General features: G+C 48.0%; 1 long non-coding RNA gene across 1 annotated transcript in view; it reads right to left on the bottom strand.

Annotated features, from left to right (window-relative positions):
* LOC146858392 (uncharacterized) overlaps positions 1–12,732 on the bottom strand; it is a 57,606-nt gene extending 44,874 nt beyond the window's left edge. Inside the window, exons 1-2 of the long non-coding RNA XR_014979691.1 lie at positions 12,662–12,732; positions 12,429–12,548 (exon numbers count right to left, since the gene is read on the bottom strand). This is a non-coding gene — a long non-coding RNA (uncharacterized LOC146858392). The remainder of the gene's footprint in view (positions 1–12,428; positions 12,549–12,661) is intronic.
* Between the last annotated feature and the right edge of the window lie 2,081 nt (positions 12,733–14,813).

The following is a 14,813-nucleotide window of genomic DNA, read 5'->3' as shown; positions in this document are numbered from 1 at the left end:
GCAAGGAACATCAAGGCCAGTGGTCAGTCCAAAGTGCAGAGTAGATCCACGAGAAGCTGCACAGGGAATGGGCAAACACAGCAAGGAACATCAAGGCCAGTGGTCAGTCCAAAGTGCAGAGTAGGTCCATGAGACGCTTCACAGGGAATGGACAAACACAGCAAGGAACATCAAGGCCAGTGGTCAGTCCAAAGTGCAGAGTAGATCCACGAGAAGCTGCACAGGGAATGGGCAAACACAGCAAGGAACATCAAGGCCAGTGGTCAGTCCAAAGTGCAGAGTAGATCCATGAGAAGCTGCACAGGGAATGGGCAAAAACAGCAAGGAACATCAAGGACAGTGGCCAGTCCAAAGTGGAAAGTAGGTACATGATAGGCTGCACAGGGAATGGGCAAACACAGCAAGGCACATGAAGGCCAGTGGCCAGTCCAAAGTGCAGAGTAGGTCCATGAGACGCTTCACAGGGAATGGACAAACACAGCAAGGAACATCAAGGCCAGTGGTCAGTCCAAAGTGCAGAGTAGATCCATGAGAAGCTGCACAGGGAATGGGCAAAAACAGCAAGGAACATCAAGGACAGTGGCCAGTCCAAAGTGGAAAGTAGGTCCATGAGCAGCTGCACAGGGAATGGGCAAACATAGCAAGGAACATCAAGGCCAGTCCAAAGTGCATAGTAGGTACATGAGAGGCGGCACAGGGAATGGGCAAACACAGCAAGGCACATGAAGGCCAGTGGCCAGTCCAAAGTGCAGAGTAGGTCCATGAGACTCTGCACAGGGAATTGGCAAACACAGCAAGGAACCTCAAGGCCAGTGATCAGTCCAAAGTGCAGAGTAGATCCATGAGAAGCTGCACAGGGAATGGGCAAAAACAGCAAGGAACATCAAGGCCAGTGGCCAGTCCCAAGTGGAGAGTAGGTCCATGAGCAGCTGCATAGGGAATGGGCAAACATAGCAAGGAACATCAAGGCCAGTGGCCAGTCCCAAGTGGAGAGTAGGTCCATGAGCAGCTGCACAGGGAATGGGCAAACATAGCAAGGAACATCAAGGCCAGTCCAAAGTGCATAGTAGGTACATGAGAGGCTGCACAGGGAATGGTAAAAACACAGCAAGGCACATCAAGGACAGTGGACCGTCCCAAGTGCAGAGTAGGTCCATGAGACTCTGCACAGGGAATTGGCAAACACAGCAAGGAACCTCAAGGCCAGTGATCAGTCCAAAGTGCAGAGTAGATCCATGAGAAGCTGCACAGGGAATGGGCAAACACAGCAAGGAACATCAAGGCCAGTCCAAAGTGCAGAGTAGGTACATGAGAGGCTGCACAGGGAATGGGCAAGCACAGCAAGGAACATCAAGGCCAGTGGCCAGTACAAAGTGCAGAGTCGGTACATGAGATGCTGCACAGGGAATGGGCAAACACAGCAAGGAACTTCAAGGCCAGTGGCCAGTACAAAGTGCAGAGTAGGTACATGAGAGGCTGCACAGGGAATGAGCAAACACAGCAAGGAACATCAAGGCCAGTGGCCAGTACAAAGAGCAGAGTAGGTACATAAGAGGCTGCACAGGGAATGGGCAAACGCAGCAAGGAACTTCAAGGCCAGTGGCCAGTACATAGTGCAGAGTAGGTCCATGAGAAGTTGCACAGGGAATGGGCAAACACAGCAAGGGCAGTGGCCAGTCCAAAGTGCAGAGTAGGTACATGTGTGCATTAGATCCTGTACAGGGAATGGGTGAGACTGTACCCTGCCATGGTCAGCAACACAGGGGGATAACAATGGGCAGTACAGGCACCGCTGTAGGAGAGACAGGTGTGTGAGGGGAACTTTGACTCAGACTTGGCTGTCAGTCAGACTGGGAGGTGGCTGAGTGTCGTGGCCAGTTGTAGGACTGGACCGGGGAGAGAGAGGCCCAGCTGAGGTAGAGGCATCACTGGCTTTGGAAGCCGAAGGGCTGCTTGGACCAGATGGTGTGGTGGCACATGGAGGTGGAGTCATGCAGCCGTGAGACACAGTGTGGGAGGGAGAATGTGGAGGGGTGCCTTTCCACTTCTTGGGGAGTCTAAATGGAGGTTTGTTCTTGGGATGAGTGGTAGGTGTTGCGGCCACAACAGGCACACTCTACACCAAAGCTGCCCCAGGTGCAGCCGACGGCCTTCCCTCTGGGGACCTGCTGGATCCGGGGGTACTCTTGGCCTGGCCTTCCCTTTTCTTCCCATCACCTGTTGAACTGGTGAACCCCCTACACAGACCACCTTCCCCTGTTTCACAGGGCTCGGGATGGGAGTTGAGGTTGTGGGTGAATCTGCCTTAGCGGGCTTTTTCTGGGGACCCTTAGCTGGCACCAGCTTCACAGCAGGAAGGGGAACTGACTTTCTTTGTGAGATGCTTTTGGGACAGGAGAGTCCTTGGCTGGGGATGCCTCTGAGGCATGTGAGCCTGAGGCCTGCTTTTTGGCTTTATGCCCCTTGGATTTCGCCTGAAGGGCTTTTGCCTTTGCGCTCTGAGTGGCTTTGCTTTTTTGGGGGGATGGTGTCTGCGCTCTGGCCCGCTTGGGCTGCTGCTGTTGTGTGCTGTGCGTGCTATATCTTGAGCCTGAGGTCTGTGGTGTGTGGTCACTATCGTCAGCTGTAGCCACTGGCAGGGGTCTGGCCAAAGGGACAGGAGCTGGACTCTGAGACTGTGCCAGCTGAATGTCTGCCGTCACTGTGGAGGACAAAGACTGGACAGTCCGATGTAGCCCACCCACGTCTGAATGAATGCCTTCCATGAAAGCAACTACCTGTGCCAACTTTTTGTCATGGTCTAGGAAGGTGTTGATGAGAGTTGACTGGCCCACCCACAGCTGGCTCAAACGGTCCACAGACTCAGCACTGATGGCAGCAGGGGAGACAGGGGCAGCGGTGCCTGGGGTGAAGGACACTTTTCCCTTCTTACTGGTGCGAACACGGGCAGCACTAGTGGAAGTAGATGGGAGTGTGGGCACTGGACGCTGTGTGGTGGAAGAGGAGGCAGGGTTCCCGCTCCCTGTGCCCGCCAACATAGATGTGTCACCGCTGCCATCAATTGATGTTGAGGTTGGTGTCTCTGGCTGTGATTCCTCAAGCAGACTCCTGTCCCCCTCTGAGGCGCTGGTCACATCAGTGTCACTGTGCTCGTGTGTAGCAGTCGTGCTTGATGCCTCACCACTGGTGTCCGTCCCCTTTCCTTCTGTTCCTACGGTAGATGCCGCAAGAGACAGAGACGTAGGGTCGGTTCAGTGACATTAACACAAACATCATATACAAGCAAAGCACTGAACAAGATGATGACATCCCCCATGTTGCTCACCACCCTGTGCAGCAACATTGTGCGACCTCAATTCCAAACTCGAATTTTGCGTGTGATCATGCAAACTTGGCATAAGTGACCCATGTGATGACCAGACAGCCAAATAGCCTGCCTGTGGCTCTGTGGAACCAGACACACAGATCCCTCTGAGCACACCTAGGTCCCAGAGGTGGGAAAAGATGTACCTCCCAACATGTTGCCACTGTCACATCTGGAGGCAGCAGAAGTGAACAACACAGATACAGACTCCAACATATCAGTCCACAATGGCCATGAGCTCATGCCATCCACCATGTCGTACTTTGGGGCACAACTACAGTTGCACATTGGTGTCAGATGTGTAGTCCACACAATTCGGATGTCAGGCAATCAACACATTGATGAAAGCACACTCAGATGAGGCACACTGCCTTCCATGGGATGTCCCTGACCACCCATATTTAGACGATGCCAGAAGGCCACAACTCAGAATGCAATGTCAAGGGCCATTACTCCAATGACATGATAAGCACACAGTGTTATGTACAACTAACTCTCAGTACAGGAGCATGATACTAACTCAGCACAACTTCACAGATATGTCTAGCAGAGACAATGCAGCATCTCACATAGTACATTAGCATGTGAGAATCATACGAAAATGTATGCAGGTACGAGGCTGGACACAGTACCCGCCCATCTCATACACATGCAGGATGCCAGCACAGAAAGCTGTGTATGGGCTGCCCACATCTACTATCCAGTTTATGGGTGAGCAAGACATACATCACAGAGGGAATTATGTTTCGGGGCAGACTCACTGTGTCCAACTCTGCGCAGCCCTCAATGTCCTTGCCCTGTGAATGGCTCACTGTGTCATGGAGGTCACATTTAGGGACATGACCTTACAATCTCACACTCTTCTCACAAGGCCTGTTGTGTGCAATCTACAGGGCTGAGATGGCTCTTTGATGGATAGTCTAGCAGACAACCCATAGGTTTCACGCTATACATTCAGTGATGTGTCCTTGTCAGATTAGGCAGTGACTGTGCAGGCCAAGTGGGCTCACACTGAGGTCCAACGTGGAGCATCAGAAATGTCACATGAATGGACAAATTGAGAGCGTAAATAATGCCCACACATGCGAGTCAGTACACATGCTGGTGGAAATGGAAGGGGCTCTGTACAGAAGTACTACAATCTGCTGTGTCATAGGTGAATTACCACCAAGAGTGTCACCCTCTGATTTAAGTCCTGAGCATAGTGCTGAACTATACATGATGACAATTTTGCATCAGACACACTTCCATCAAGGCCCTCTGGACGTAAACCCTTGGTAAGGCCACAGATGAGCCTGTGATGAACATCAGGGACCCAAACATCCATTCACACAGGCAATTTCTGTCCTGACTCCTGCATAACCGACTTGCCTCGTCCCTGTATGGCTGACAAAACAATACATGTCCTCCAATTTTGATGTGCAGGCAGGGAAACGTGTAAAATAGGCTTAACACCCCTGTCCCCTGGGGACAGCATGCTAGGCAGTGTATGACACCAACCCACACTCTCAGGCACATACTGCAGCAGATCAACTTCATGTGTGCACTCCCTGCACTCTCATTTCCACTCTGAAACACTTACCATGACATTTGGAGCACCATACAGCCTCGCACAATGTGTGACCACCTCGTCCACCAGGACCTCCCGCTCCTCGGTGGTGAAGGGACGGGCCCGGATCTTCTCAGACCTCACCATCACTGGGTCCAGGAGACAGGAGCAGCAGCAGTTGGTGGTGAGGGGTGTCAGGCAGCAGGCTCTGGAAGCAGTGGAAATGTGAGGCTCTCTCCCACACATATATAGCCCCCTGGGGTAGTGTCAGTGGTTCTGGACTGCTGCAATTGGTGTTGCAGGTCAGCTTTTTTCAAATACATCCAATGACCGACCCCGCGGTGGCGGAGCACGCCTACCGCGATTTTCAATATTGCATTAGGCTACCGAGATTGCGGTTCCCATCGGCTGTAATGGCTTTCGCATTGGCGGTGACACAACGCAGGGCCCAACGGTCGCTACGGCAATCGTGCATCTTTCAATTGCATCCAATGACCAGCCCTGCAGTGGCGGTGCACGCGTATCGCGCTTTTCAAAATTGCATTAGTCTACCGCGATTGCTGTTCCCATTGGCTGTAAGGGCTTGGGCATTGGCAGTGACACACTGCAGGGGCCAGGCGGCCGCTACCACGATATGGATGCCATACATAGGTGCCAGTGACCTTGATTTGGGTGGCGGAGCATGCCAACCGCCATTTGACTATCAACATATGTGTATCAGTACCGCAAGTGTGGCTTTGGCATTGGGGGTGACATGCCGCTGAGGCCAAGCGGTCGCTATCGCGATATGGCTGCCATTCATTGGTATATAGAAAAATTAGAGAGAGCCCTTTTAACACAAAGGGACTGGAGAACTATCAAATAGTTGTAAAGTCAGCTGTCCCTTGAAGTATATTTAAAACACATACAGTAATCCCATCATCTTATTGAGTCATATAGTAATTCTGTCCTCAACAGAATACTCTAGCTTGATTCTAGTAATATCCACTTAACAAGTCCCAAATTGTATCACAAAAAGACTACTTTATTAAAAAACACATCGTATACAGATGTAATGACATTAAAAAAAAAATTTGTTTCACAACCTATGTGTAGCAATTTTTATCAATTAAAAGTACAATATTGGAGGAGCCTAGCGCGTAACCAAGATGGCCGCGTAGGCTCAAGGCTCCCGAGGCCCTCCGCAACCTCCCACGTCTATCCTGAATTAATCCTGGTTTTGTCGACGGGCTGTTGTTGATGAGCTTGAGCTGAGGTGCCATCCGTTCTCCAAATTCAAATCGGGCTCGGGGAACCGGAATGGTTGCGATCTGAAGTTTACGGCCTGCTCCTGCCTTGGTCCCGAACTCGAGTTGGTGAGGTGCCCGGGTACGAAGTGAACAACAGCGGCATGCAGGGCCTGGCCTGTCACGTACCCCGCACTTTCAACTTTTTAACTTTCGGGACAGAGATGCTATCCTTCAGGCGTCGAGGGTGAATCGGCCGCTGAAGTTTGACAACTCTAACGTCAGCTTCTATCCAGACTTTACGCAAGCGGTCCAGAAACAATGACTGGGATTCTTGGGCGTCAAACGGCGCTTGAGGGACATGGAGCTGAAGTATGCGAGCTGTTTCCGGCCAGGTTGCGGGTTGAGTTCGAGGATCGCTCGCACTTCTTCGACCGGCCGGAGGCGGTTGGAGACTGGTTGGATACCCTGCCTCGGAGTCAAGGTCGGGATGGTCAGACGGCGGAGAGTGGCGAGGGTTCGGCGAAACAGGACTAGAACTTTGGTTCCCGGTGATGGACTAGGCTGGTGATGTTTTGCACCTTAGCTCTATGGGACTCAAGTTTGGTGCAATATGCCCTTCAAATGCTCGGAGGTTGTGGAGAGCATATTGGGGCCCTTTCCTCCTTCAGGGGTTCTTTTTGTGGTTCAGTATATGTTAGGGCGACAGGCACACTGCAAGTTGGGGGGGCTGTTTGGGCTCAAGCAGGGGTGCAGGGAGGGGGGAGTTGTGGTTTGGATATTGTGGGGGAGGGGGGGTGTTGGGGACTGTTTGTTTGTTTCACAAGGCAATGTGAGGTTAGTTGCTGATTTGTCCTGGTTGTGTTCTCCGGGATGTGGGCATCATGCACGGGAGCGGGGTGGGGGGTAAGGGTTTGAGAATACTTTCGTGGAATGTGAACGGACTGGGGGATAGGATCAAGCGCGGGGTGGTGTTGCAGTTTTTGAAACGGATCTCGCCCGACATTGTTTTCCTGCAGGAGACACATCTGATTGGGAACTCATTCCATGCCCTGAATAGGCGGGGCTATCGCCTTGCTGTTCACTCTGGTTTTACTTCTGGCTCTAGGGGAGTGGGTATCTTGGTCAGGGCCTCTCTCCCGTTGGAGGTGGACGAGGTGCTCCACGATGATAGAGGGCGATATGCAGCATTGGTGGGGAGATGGGAGGGTAGAACTGTTTCGCTCGTTGCTGTCTATGTGCCACCGGGATTGCAGACGGCTACATTTGCTGATTTGGGGCGTTTGGTCCTGGGACTCCCTGGGAGGGTTCTGGTGTTAGGGGGTGATTTTAACGCTGTTGTATACGGTATAGAGGACCGTCACCCCCCCCCAGGGATCTCCCTAGAGCCCAGGCCTGGCTAGGTGGCTTTCTAGATACTTTAGGACTTATAGATTGCTGGAGACTGATGCACCCGGGGCAGGCACAATACACCTTCCACTCGGGGGCCCACGGGAGTCTCTCGAGGCTTGATTATATACTTATGCCGGCGTTCCAGGCTGGAATGATCGGGGAGGTGCGTCATTTGGCCCGAGGTATTTCTGACCATTCCCCTCTATTGTTGCAGATGGAGGTTGTTCCTGGGGCAGAGGGAAGAGTAGCGCCAATTAACCCCTGGTATTTACGTAACCCTAATATTCGCGCGGAACTGGTTAAGTCCATTGATCACTACTTCGACGATAATGTAGGGTCAGTGTCGTCTGCTGTCTCCCTATGGAAAGGTTATAAAACGGTGATCCGGGGGCATGCCTTGTCTCCTATTTCCCATGCTAGGAGGTTCGGGAGGGAAGAGGTGGTTCGCCTGGAAACTGACATCGCTGAGATGGAGGGGGATTTGGAGCGGGGTGTTACGGATGAGAAATTGCACGTTCTCAGCCTTAAACAGTCAGATTATATAGCGCTGGTCACGGATGCTGCTAAAAGGATGAGTAGAGAGCAACAAGGACGACTGTATGATGTGGGAGATAAGGCCGGAAAGTTGATTGCTTGGTTGGACAGGAAGGAGAGAGCGAGTAGAGTGGTGCCGGTTGTGGAGAGAGTGGATGGCGTGTGTGTGACTGACCCGGTAGAAATTGTTAACTGCTTCGTGGATTACTTCCGTGGGGTATACTCTCCGGTCTCTGGGCGTTCGGAGGACTCTCATCTGTTGCTTAGAGATATTGCATTGCCGTCCCTCTCGGAGGCTGATAGCATATTGATGGAGGCGCAGTTGTCGCCGGATGAGATTGCTTTGGCCATTCGCTCGATCGCTTCTGGTAAGGCCATGGGTCCCAATGGTCTCCCCATTGAACTATATAAGTTGCGTCCAGATAAGATAGCACTGTATCTCCGTGACATGTTCCTCGCTGCACGGGCGGCGGGCTCCCTCCCCCTTGACCAACGTATTGCCACCATAGTTGTGATACATAAAGAGGGGAAGCCGCGAGACCGCTGTGCCTCCTACAGGCCTATCTCGTTGTTGAACGCGGAACCCCAAATTCTGGCTAAGGTATTGGCCAATCGTCTGGTTCGGGTCGTGGTCGACTTGATTCATCAGGACCAGTCCGGTTTTATACCTCATCGTAATACCGCCCTGAACCTGAGGCGGTTGCATGGCGTGCTTGCTAGAGCGGAGTTTCTGCGTGAGCCAGCCATCTTGGCGTCTTTGGACACTACCATGGCGTTCGATACTTTAGAGTGGCCGTATATTTGGGCTGCGTTAGCGAAATTCGGGTTTGGCCCTGAATTCATTGGGTGGGTAAAATTACTATACGCTGACCCATTGGCGCAGGTTGTGGTGAATGGTAGGGTGTCGGCTCCCCTCGCGCTGGGGAGAGGTACGCGACAGGGCTGTCCGTTGTCGCCCCTCCTCTTTGCACTTTCTTTAGAACCTCTCGCTGCCTGGTTGCGTTGGGAGCCGTCGTTGCGGGGCATTAGATGGACGCCGGAATTTGAGGACCGTGTCTCCCTTTATGCGGATGACATCCTTTTGTATCTCACCTCTCCTCGAAAGTCGCTAATTGTATTGGTGGACGTATTGAATTCCTTCGGTCGTAATTCTGGCCTGGTTATCAACTGGGCCAAGTCATGTGTTTACGTCCTCTCGGGCGAGGCCCCCCTCCTGCCGCGGGGGTGCCCTATTCAGATTGCTACATTGGGGTTCAAATATTTGGGAATCTTCATATCACTGGACCCCGCGGTCCGCTATGAGCGAAACCTTCTCCCTCCACTCCAGTGATTGAAGGCCGACGTCGCGAGGTGGCGACGGCTTCCGCTCTCGCCGCTCGGATGGGCGGCATTGTTTAAAATGATGTCACTGCCTCGCTTCTTGTACGCTTTACAAAATACGCTAGATGTCGTGCCGGTCCGTTACTTCCGTGAGGTGGAGGGTCTTCAGCGCCAACTGTTTTGGGATGGGCGACCGAGGATCGCTCTCGCCCTTGGTATGATGGGGGTGTTGCCCTCCCCGATATTAAAAGATACTATTGGGCGTCTCAGTTGGCGGCGGTGAACCACGGGATATACGGTCCTGCTTTGAATCCGGCCTTCGAGATGGATAAGTTATTACTTCCGGGCGGGGATTACAATAGGGCACTGTATTCGGCGACTCCGGATGCACGGTTGACTGGACCAACGCAAGTTGCGGTACGCGTGTGGCATGCGGTGAATGCTGCGATGGGGTGGAGGGATGCCTCCCAGCGCTTGGGTTGTCTGTGGAAAATGAAAGGCTTTGAAAAATGGGATATGATTGGTATAAGTAAGGTGGGTGACCTCTGGGCGAAAGGGTCCTTTAAAACGTTTGAAATGCTCAAAACTGAATACAAATTAAATGATAGGGAGTACTTCCGATATGCACAGGTCTACCATGCGCTGTGTTCGGTTTTTCCGGATGTTGCTGCTATCCCAGAATATTCCCCGTTGGAAGATAGGGTGTTAGATGGCTATGTGCCCGACAGCACTATTTCTCTGATCTATAAAAAACGTATTAATGATCGTACGGACTTGCTGACCCATCTGCGGGAGGCCTGGGCGGCCGACGGATTGGAACTGGACGATGAGGATTGGGTATCGGCGGTGGCCTCCCCGAAAGAGGTGGCGATCCCGGCCCGCCTTAGATTTGTGCAGCTGAATATACTCCATAGAGTGTATGTTACAGGGCCTGGTTTGATACGTATGGGTTATTCGAGGGATGGAATGTGTAAGCGTGGCTGTGGCTTGTTGGGTACCTTTCTTCATATCCTATGGGAATGTTCGGCGGTCGTACGCTTTTGGAATGGGGTACATACTGTAATGGAGGAGGTCACGCATGTCGCTTTGTTACCAGAGGCCAGGAGGTGTTTGCTGAATGTCTGGGAACCAAATGACTATAATGCGGCGCAGACGCAGTGGGTGACTTTGGGGTACATGGTGGCTAAGCGCAATATCGCACAGTTGTGGGGTTCCCCGAGGCCGCCTACGATTTCGGTATGGAAGGAGAATATGGATTGGTGTATGTTCAGGGAAAAGACGGTGTATGTGGCGAGAGCCAAGCCTGGGAGGTGGACTAAGGTGTGGGGTCCATGGAATTCCTATCGTGGAAATATCTGCGCTCCGCCTCTGCCGCGAGAGGTCGACGTCGCTTTGTCCCCCTAGCCGCACATTCTACATAATTGTGTATGCTTTGTCCTCTCCTCCGCCGCCCCCCACTACCACCTCCTGTCAAGAGTTATTCCAGATAACGTGGATCTTCCCCCCGTCCTGGGGAGCGCACGCTGCTATTTCGGACTCTCATTGCCTTGTTTGTGTGTTATTGTTTGTTTTTTAATAGAAAATATGAAACCGTCCTTTTTGATCGCCCTTGGACTGTGGCCGCGGCCTGTTATATGTGCTTACGAACTTTCGGGAGCATTTGCTTCTGGCTCATTTGAATGTATGGCGTTGCCTTGCTGGCTCCCGAGCTTTCTAGCGGCCGGCCCTTGTAGTTGTAGGCCCTTGTTTGTATCTTTTTACCGTGTAATAAAGGTTTCTTGTAAAAAAAAAAAAAAAAGTACAATATTGCCTAAAGTACAATACAATTAAAACATAATACAAAATAACATTTTATATTGAAAACAGTATTTGTTATGCAGAGAGAAAAATTCTTATGACAGCACCATTTGTCATTCAAAGAGCATATCGATTGGGACAAATATAAAGACTAGGCCTTAATGTACTAAATCTTTACACCATTTGCATGACCAAGACTTCCCATGGATTATGCTTTTATTTGTGTCGACGTGTTTCGATGGTTTCTTATTAATATTCCATCTTTTTCAAGACCGTATTAAATTCAAGTCTCTCTGTGTGTTTTCTTTTACAGTCGCTGTGAGCATCCTGTACAAAGCGAATACAAATAAAATAATATTTTAATTTAAAAGCCTCTATATGGCACATAGCACTATTTAATTTCATGTTCCTATCATCTTTAAACCATATGGTTAATACCACGAGATTTGTTTTCACTATTTTCATAGCCCATTTATTATTACAACACATTCAGTATTTTCCTAAATTGAACACTCCTTCTTCAAAAATAACTTTACATCATTTTAGAATACCATTTTTTACTTTCTACTTTTGCTAAAATTATTCGTCTTATGCCCATTATTATCAAAAATACACCACCTTGCTTTTGGGCTGAGAATACCTCGTCTCCCAATACTATTCTTATGCTTATATTTATCACCCTACATCACCCCTGCAGTGTGGCCTATCATCTCTCATTCTAACGGGAGGAGGGCATTTCCTATAATAGGAGACTATAGGGTCTTCTCCTAGACATTTCAAGAGATAAAATCCACATTCTTGCTCTCTCTGTGTTCATTATTAATCTTCGTCCACCTTTATACTGACAATTATGGTCTCACCTATTCGTCGTAAATATTATGCCCCTGGTGCTGTTTAGCATGAATTAGGGTCATATATCAGCCCTTCTTATAGCAGCAAGATTACCTTTTTATTCCAAACACCTATAAAAGAAAGGTTTATAATTTTATTTCACTAAACCTATTAATTAAATAAAAATATAGTACTACCATATATTCCTCACAGCCAGTCATACCTTGATATAAAATCAGCATTCTTGGTTGCCTTACGTATTTTCTTTTCTGTTGTATATATTTTAGAAACGTAATGGCCCTTTGGTGTGTAACTGAACCTATAATAGACATAACAGTTGTTTTCGCTACAATCTATAATTCATATAATTACGTAGCCACACTATAAATGTATCCACAAGAAAAGATTTTCATACCTTTTTCAAAAAATGTATATAGCAGGAGATCGCGGTATGTCACGAATTCCACCTACGACCATAAACCGAGCTGGAGGGGCTGAAATTTACAAGCCTCCTCTTGCTTGTTGCTGCACTTCACTGTTTACAGAAATAAAGATAAAAAAGGGGCATGAAAATTAACACGTTAAACTAAGGCCCTCATTGTCAAAAGTACCAAAAAGGCTGACTCGCCTATCTCACGAGTATCTTACCTTCCGTATCTACGGAGTGCCCGGGCTTTCAACGTGTTCTTTTTCCTTTGTGTTAGGTAAACGGAATCACGGGAAAATGCCGAGTTTAAATATATATGCGTATTTTTTGATTGGCTGGGGTCTCATATTACGTCACATAGTTTGTTTCAATGACTCTTGCAGTCATTCGTGTTACTGCTCTTGTACTGACGCTGCTTGTTCTAACCCGGTAGTACTTCTGGGATCACCACCTTATATCGACTACCCGGGTATTGCTACGTGTACTGATTTCACTGACACTATTGGCCTGGCAGTTATGTTGTTCTTATTTTTGTTTTTTTTTGTTTTTATTCCAACTTTAAGTTCTACGTTTTTTTTTAAATTGCACAATTATAATGTAATTTTTTTTATTTTCGTGTTCTCTAATGTTGCCTCATTCTCTATATCAATAAAATGTATACTTTTCACTAAAACAGAGTGATATTTACAAGAATGCCTATTAAATTAAAACCTGCATCCTACATATGCGAACATCAAAATTATTGTCTTCTATGACTTAAACTTTCTGTTAATGGCCCTACCTGTCTACTGGTCAACACCATTTTTACATCAACAATACATAGTTGATCATTCTGATGTTATTATTTGATAGATGGTGTTCTACAAATTACCCCCATGCATGGATCAACATGAATTATGAAATAATAATTTTAGTGTTGATCACATATTCGAAGACCAGTATTGTTTCCTATGTACTGTTCTTAACTTGGTTCTACTCAACATAAGTCGCGGCCAAATTAATATTCAATTTGCCACAATTAACAGCCAATCCTCTTGCGAATTAAGCCCTTTATCAATGGTGTCTAAATAACACATGAACCATTGTTCACGATGCTTCCTCACAGAGTCGGAGTTACCTCCCCTCCTGCTGGTCACAATTTTTTCCAGGATAAACCACTTTATTTGGTCACAATCATGGTTCATCCTGAAAAAATGATTTGTCAGAGGAGCATTCTCCTTTCGTCTTCTTATTGCCGATTTATGCTCCAAAAGGCGTATACGCATCTCTCTACTAGTTTCACCAACATACCCTAAGCCACAAGGACAGGTGAGTAAGTAAATTATGTTTTTACTGCGGCCATTATTTAGGGTCCTTGATACCAGTCTTTTTTCCATTAAACACCATACTTTTAGTTTGTATACAATGAGGGCATATAGAACAGGTTCCGCATTTGTAATTGCCTAGTGCTGATTGTCCATCTAATGTAATCTGAGTTTTAGATTCAACTTTGTAAGTTTTGACCAGACAATTTTGAATTGTCTTGTTACGTCTGTATGAGAACAACGGTTTTTCCAATCGTGTCTCAATTCCTGAATTCAAAATCTTCCAATTCCTGTTTACTATATTTTTAATTCTATTACTCTCATTGGAGAACTGACTAACAAAGACTATTCTTTCTATAGCTTTATTGTTTTTTTCTCTGGTGTTATCAATTAGTTGATTCCGGTCATAATATCGAGCTCTCTTGAAAGAGTGTTTAATTAATTTTTGGGGATAACCCCTAGCTTTCAACTTTTTTTCTATCTTTTCTGCATGAAAATAAAAATCATTCAAAGTTGTGCAGTTACGACGCAATCTTAAAAATTCCCCAAAGGGAATGTTGTCTTTCTGTGATTTTGGGTGATTACTTCTATATTGTAACACTGTGTTCTTATCTGTGGGTTTAGTAAACAACTCCACGTGTAGAATATCATCCACATTTTTTATTTTGATGTCCAGAAAATCCACACTGGTGGTGATTGAGTGGGCGGTGAATCTTAAATTCTCGTCCCCCATATTTAGCCACTGCAAGAACACTTGTAAATCATCACTGGCACCGTTCCATATAAAGATGATATCATCTATGAAACGGTGCCAGTATGTTACATTTTCATAATATGGGGCCATCTCATTGTAAATATGCTTCTGTTCAAAGTTACTAACGTAAAGACAGGCGAGGCTCGGGGCACATGTGGCCCCCATGCTGGTCCCTTTCGTTTGTTTGTATAAGTCATTCTTAAACAGAAAGATGTTGTTTTTAAGGACCATTCTTACACAATCCATGATAAAATCCTTATCACCCCCATTTAAGTCTTCCTCCGCCAGGATAGTTGAAACCACCCTAATGGTCTC

This window comes from Triturus cristatus, chromosome 3_2 (genome assembly GCF_964204655.1).
Source record: "Triturus cristatus chromosome 3_2, aTriCri1.1, whole genome shotgun sequence".
In the NCBI taxonomy this organism is placed as follows: Eukaryota; Metazoa; Chordata; class Amphibia; order Caudata; family Salamandridae; genus Triturus; species Triturus cristatus.
This window is presented reverse-complemented; position numbering and strand designations above follow the sequence as displayed.